The 6,000-nt window shown below is 44.2% G+C and overlaps 1 long non-coding RNA gene across 1 annotated transcript; it reads left to right on the forward strand.

Moving 5' to 3' along the window:
- Nucleotides 1-2,936: 2,936 nt before the first annotated feature.
- On the forward strand, nucleotides 2,937-5,201 carry LOC308583078. The gene is made up of 3 exons (XR_014006032.1): nucleotides 2,937-3,017; nucleotides 3,211-3,627; nucleotides 5,160-5,201. It is a non-coding gene; the product is annotated as an uncharacterized lncRNA (long non-coding RNA).
- The last annotated feature ends 799 nt before the right edge of the window (nucleotides 5,202-6,000 follow it).

Below are 6,000 nucleotides of genomic sequence, written 5' to 3' on the forward strand. Positions count from 1 at the left end.
AACTGCTAAAATTATACCTTACATTTAACGTGTGTGTGTGTGTGTGTGTGAGAGAGAGAGAGAGAGAGAGAGAGAGAGAGAGAGAGAGAGAAAGGGCAACAGGACAAAAAAAGTACACCCTGAAGAAGAACCATACAAATACACAGAACACAAAATGAGTAAGAAGCAAAATTACTATAAGGGTATACCTACAACTAACACCAGTGGGACAGGGGGAAAAAGTTTGAAGGGCATGAGGAGGAGACAAAGGGCCAAATAAGTTCAATAATTTCCCCAAACAAAATCATACTGGGCTGTAATGAGGCAACCCATTGTGTGAGTAGAATCTACCAGAAGTGCTGTGAATGCACAGAAAACACTAGGGATATGGTTTTCTTGGAGAAGCTAACTCATGAACTCAAAGTCACCATAAGATTTTATAGTCATAAGGGAGCCCTTTCTTTATCTTACATGATGATAGGCTTTTAGCCTGTACTGGATTTTGGGACACCTGCACTTTGATACTAGCCTTGTCGCTCCTCAGGAGAGATTACACTTTACTTGACGTGGTTTGGCTCACTATGGGAAGGAAACGGAATAAATAGAACTGGAAGTGCCAAGGTCACTTTTAATAGCACACGAATTACTTCTCAACAAGCTTCACAATTGCTTTGTTTCTTCCTCCCTGTAACATTATAAACAGGCATCGTCAAAGAAAACTAAAAAAAAAAACTCACACAAACACAAGGAAGCTGCAGAAGCTCTTAAGAAAGGACAGAAGTTGGCCAAAAGGGTTCACTGAGAATCCCACATTGTCCAGCAAGTGCATTTTGAAGTGACGTCCAAAAGGCTGGCTTTGTTTTTTTAAAGAGGAAGCAGCTATATTGTCCTGTATTCCTGTGCTTTAAGCACAACATAAAACACATTGGAGGTGTAAATGCTGAGTGTAAGGCTCAACATTGTGACAACAGAAAGTTTTTTTAAAAAGAGTGATACATCCTAATGAAACAAACAAACAGAAAAGCCTAATTCAGCATGCATTTCCCTATAGAATTCAATCCTATTGATTTCCATGAGGTTCCCAGACTGACAGCTGAATCTATTTCAGTGCTGGCCACGGGACAACATCTTCCGCTGCACCCAAGAACAGCAGGCTAGTTTAGGGGGCACAGGGAAGGCCATGTAAAACACACACTCAAGTACCTTGCCACAACTCACTCTCTGTTCCCCTGCATCCTCTGTCACAGGTGGTTGCCTCACTTTGCCTAACGGTAGGGCCAGTCTTTCATAAAATCTGTGAGCCTTACCCACCTCCTCACAGTTTTGTCTGATTGTGGCAGTCCTTGTAAACTTCTACGGAGGGGGTCATCACAAAACGATACCACAATAGGGTATCAGGTTCTTTTTGCCCTGCTGTGTCAGTCAAGCACTGCTTTGTGTAAGGGTGTGTAGTATTTAAAGGAACCACATCATCTTGCAGTTCCTGAAAGAAGCATCAAATACAAACCAGATTTATAAGGTTCAGTAATTCACTGAGCTACATGAACAGTATTGGCTCGTTTTGTTTTCCCAAATGGCAAAGGCTGGCGAAATGTCATTTGAAAGGCCTCTTTAGCACCTTACCCTTTGGAAAGGATTCAAGGGTTTTTTTTTGTTTTTTTTAAGGGTGACCTTTAGCTCACTATGTCTCTAAAAATGTGTGACGGAGGAAGAGATGCATTAAAAGAGATGCTCCTTGTGGTTGTTCTCATCTTCCCACCTGCCATTCAGTCACTTCTTACAATTGCTGCATTTGTTATACAGGACTGAGAATCGGGAATCTGATTCATGCCATTGGCACTTAAGTTTTTTAATGCACTGGCTGCTGCTTTGTTATTAACTCTTTTTATAAGGTTCTGTTGGTGACTGATCACATCTTCAGTTAGCCCTTCCTTGCCTGCAAAACGCTCTTTCTTTTAAACCCGAAGTTCACATGTCCAGGGCCAAATACTTTACATCACTTACCATGGTCCAGTAATCCTTTGACCACTCTAACGTAATGAAAGGAGAGAGGCGAATGCATACTTTAGGGCAAAGCAGGGACTTGACTCTTCATTCATGATTATCAGCTTGAGTAGAAATTCTCCCACTTGAGTTCAGAGCTACTAGCCACAATGGCTATGCTCGGCCTCCACTGTAGCAGGCAGTATGCCTAGGACCCTCGTACTTATGGGACCACCTCTCCCGGTATGCCCCGCGGAGGACCTTAAGGTCCATAAATAGCAACACCCTAGAGGTCCCGGGCCCTAAGGAAGTCAGATTAGCCTCAACCAGAGCCAGGGCCTTTTCAACACTGGCTCTGGCCTGGTGGAACACTCTGTCTCATGAGACCAGGGCCCTGATTTATTTCCGCCTGGCCTTTGGCTTGGAATCAACTTGATCCCTTCCCCCTCTTTCCTTTTTCCTTCTATGATAGAACTCCTATTTGGGGACTTCCCTGGCTTTTTTCTGGCCTGCATAGGACCAGTCTGGATAATTGGCCTTGGTGAAGATTTGACGTTTTCATCCCCCAAAAGTTTTTGATTTGAGTTTCTACTGAAATGAGGCTGCATTTTAATGCTGTGCTTAATCTTGTTTTTAAGTTGTATTTTAATCAATTGTTTTTACCTGGTGTTAGCTGCCCTGAGCCCAGTCTTGGCTGGGGAGGGCGGGGTATAAATAAAATTTATTTTATTATTATTATTATTATTATTATTATTATTATTATTATTATTATTAACCACCAGTTGCTGGGAATCGCAAGTGGGGAAAGTGCTCTTGTGGCTCACGTATACTGCTTCTAGGCTTTTCGTAGGCAACTGGCTGGCCACTGTTGAGAACAGGACACTGGACTAGATGGGCCATTGGCCTGATCCAACAGGTTCTTCTTATGTTCCTATGTTCTTGCACATGTGGTGAAAAGTTCACAGGGCAAATGATTTCCTCTTGAGCAGTGGTGTTGCACAGAGGAAATGCCAGGGAGTATAGTTCTAGAGGAGCAATGGTGTCACCTTTAGGCAGTGGCGTAGCGTGGGGGGTGCAGGGGGGGCCGGCCGCACCGGGCGCAACATCTGGGGGTTAGGGGGCGCAAATCCACGGGTTAGGGGGCGCAAATCCACGGGTTAGGGGGCGCAAATCCACGGGTTAGGGAGCGCAAATTACTTGCCTTGCCCCGGGTGCTGACAACCCACGCTACGCCACTGCCTTTAGGAGGGTAAGTGATGGGCTCTCCTTGCTATGGCAAAGGGGGTGATAATGAGGCTTTCAGGTTTTACTATTATTTGTGACATATTAGCATAAAGGAAGTAAGACAATGAGGCTACAGTAGCTTCCTTTTCAATGACTGTCCCCGATTATTTATCTGTAATTAACACAGCTCCCTTCCCTTTTTTTGATCTTTCCGGGGGGGGGGGCTATCATGGTGAGTTACTGTGCTTCAAAATTTACCACTATGCCACTGCTTTTGAGCAAACCCAAGCCAAGTCTTCTCTTACGCCCCTGCTCATCTTGTTTCACACTTTAACCCAGACTTTCCAGATTTGGTGCCATCGAGCTGCTTTGGACTGCAGCTCCCACTAGCCCCAGCAAACATGGTTGAGGAAGGCTGCTTCCTCGGGATGGTAACGTGAGGTAAAATGAATACATGTATGTGAGAGAGACATTGCTGTGCTGGAGCTGTGGTTGTTTTGGTCCCATGGATCACTGGGTTGTTGGAAGTCCCTTCCCAGTTAACAGGGAAAAAATGACCACAGTGCTTGACCAAAGTGTCAAAATGCCAGAAACTTTGTTCCCATTGAAACCAATGGGAATTTAAATTAATACATGACTAGGGTTGCATCTTCACTTTACATTTAAAGCACATGAGTACAGTGGTGCCTCGGGTTACATACGCTTCAGGTTATATACGCTTCAGGTTACAGACTCCGCTAACCCAGAAATAGTACCTCGGGTTAAGAACTTTGCTTCAGGATGAGAACAGAAATCGCGCAGCGGCAGCAGGAGGCCCCATTAGCTAAAGTGGTGCTTCAGGTTAAGAACAGTTTCAGGTTAAGAACAGACCTCCGGAACGAATTAAGTACTTAACGCGAGGTACTACTGTACTTCAAATGTATGGTACAGATGTGACCTAATTTGTCCCAACTAAGCTCAGCTGAGCTCAACTAACTTGTTGCAGCTAATCTTTACTAACTAGGGCTGCAGTACCAACTCCATGTATTTGGGTGTAAAGCCCAATGAATTCAGTACGGCTTCGTTGTAAGTAAACATGGTTGGTGTTATGGTATTAGTCTGGATCCAACCCTATGTATGTGGCAAGCTAAAATAACTTAAACCCCTGCATGCTATTGGTGACCTTTACTAACCCTGCTATGGCCATGGAAGTCTGCATTGTAAGATGCCTTTGTTTCTTGCGCTTATTTGTTTTTTGATACTATCTATGAGTGTTGAGCGATTTCTTCCTGTAGGGCCCACATTTACTGCAGCAAAAGGAAAGGCTGGGACCTGAGAGCCTTTTGACGGTTTGATTCCAAAATGCAAAGGGCATGGATTGCTCCCTGCCCTTTCCTTGCCTTCCTTATCTCTCCTGCCTATTCAGGGACATGGGCTTCTGAAGCAGACGGAATGGCTTTATAGTCCAGCCAGAAATGTCCCAATGCATGTGTCTACCTCAGACAGAGAATAATATTCTTGGATGCCAATCAGCTTGCAAGATACCAGGTTTTGACATGGGAGCCTGGGCTTTGGTTCTCACCATAATGTGAGCCATAACTTGAGGTTGCCAGACATCCCCGTTTGCTGGGGGCAGTCCCCGTATTTACAAATCAGTCCCCATACAAAATCCATTGAAGTTGAAAAGTGTCCCCAGATTCTTTGAAAAAAATCTGGTAACCTTACTATCTCCAGATGAGGGATCTAGCCATACCTGATAACATACACCCAGAAAGAAGAAGAATAGAATATAGTAGGTTTTTTAAATAAAATAAAATAAAATCTTAAAATACTCTAGCTTTCTGTAATTTGGGTGGAGTGCCTGCACTTTTATGGCTTGGTCCCCCCCCCCCGTCTTTTCACCTTTCCACTTTTATGCTAATGCTGTGGGTGTAGAAAAAAACATGATGGCCTGCTTCGCCCTTAACCGTCACTGTGCTACTCTGTCTTTTCAGCATAGGAACCACTTTACTGTATTGCATCGTCCAAGCTGTTGGAATATGAAGATCTGTGTTTTATGGTACAAGAAAAAGTCATGATAATAATTAATACTAAGCCAAACAAGGGGGAGGCTTGCGTGTGGCTCATATTTCAACTGCTTAGGAAACTGCTTTACCTTGGACCACGTCAGCAAGGCCGAGAACTGGGTCTTGTAATTTGCCAGCCCAGGACCTCCAGACACACTGCTCGGGCTTGCACCCCAGAGAAGTTGCAGCAAAAGCAATGAGGGAGGCAGCAGTTACAAGTTATAAGCTCAACCTGATTGGCATTAGGTGTGAGCACTACGGGTTGCCTTCATTGGTGGAAAAGCCTAAGGAAAGTCACATACCGGTATGCTTTGGCTCACTTAAACATAAATACACAGTTAAGGGCTTCAGATTCTTCAGGGATTTACACTACTTGCTTTTGGATTTGCCCATCATATCTCAGAGGCAGCAAAGAGTCATGATGGCGATTCAGTAACCAAACCATTCTCCCTGTGGCATCAAGACAGAACAATATAGTAAGGAAGAAAATGCAGAGTTCTCAACATCATAATAGTCATGTAGGGACATGAACATAAGATAGAACGGGGCATAATTCTGTAGCATATTTCCCCCCTTCCTGCCAGACTGTGAGACCAGAAGTGAGTAAGAATGGGGCAAAACAAGCAAGTACTTGCAAGCAAGAAGGGGGATGCTCAAGGTGTGTGTGTGTGTGTGTGTGTGTGTGTGTGTGTGTGTATGTGTATGTATGTATACGTACCTCCTCTTTCTCCTGGCCACAAATTCTTCCCTGCAAGCTCACCCTGCCTCT

The sequence above is a fragment of the Podarcis bocagei genome, assembly GCF_964188305.1.
Source record: "Podarcis bocagei genome assembly, chromosome: 1".
Lineage (NCBI taxonomy): Eukaryota > Metazoa > Chordata > Lepidosauria > Squamata > Lacertidae > Podarcis > Podarcis bocagei.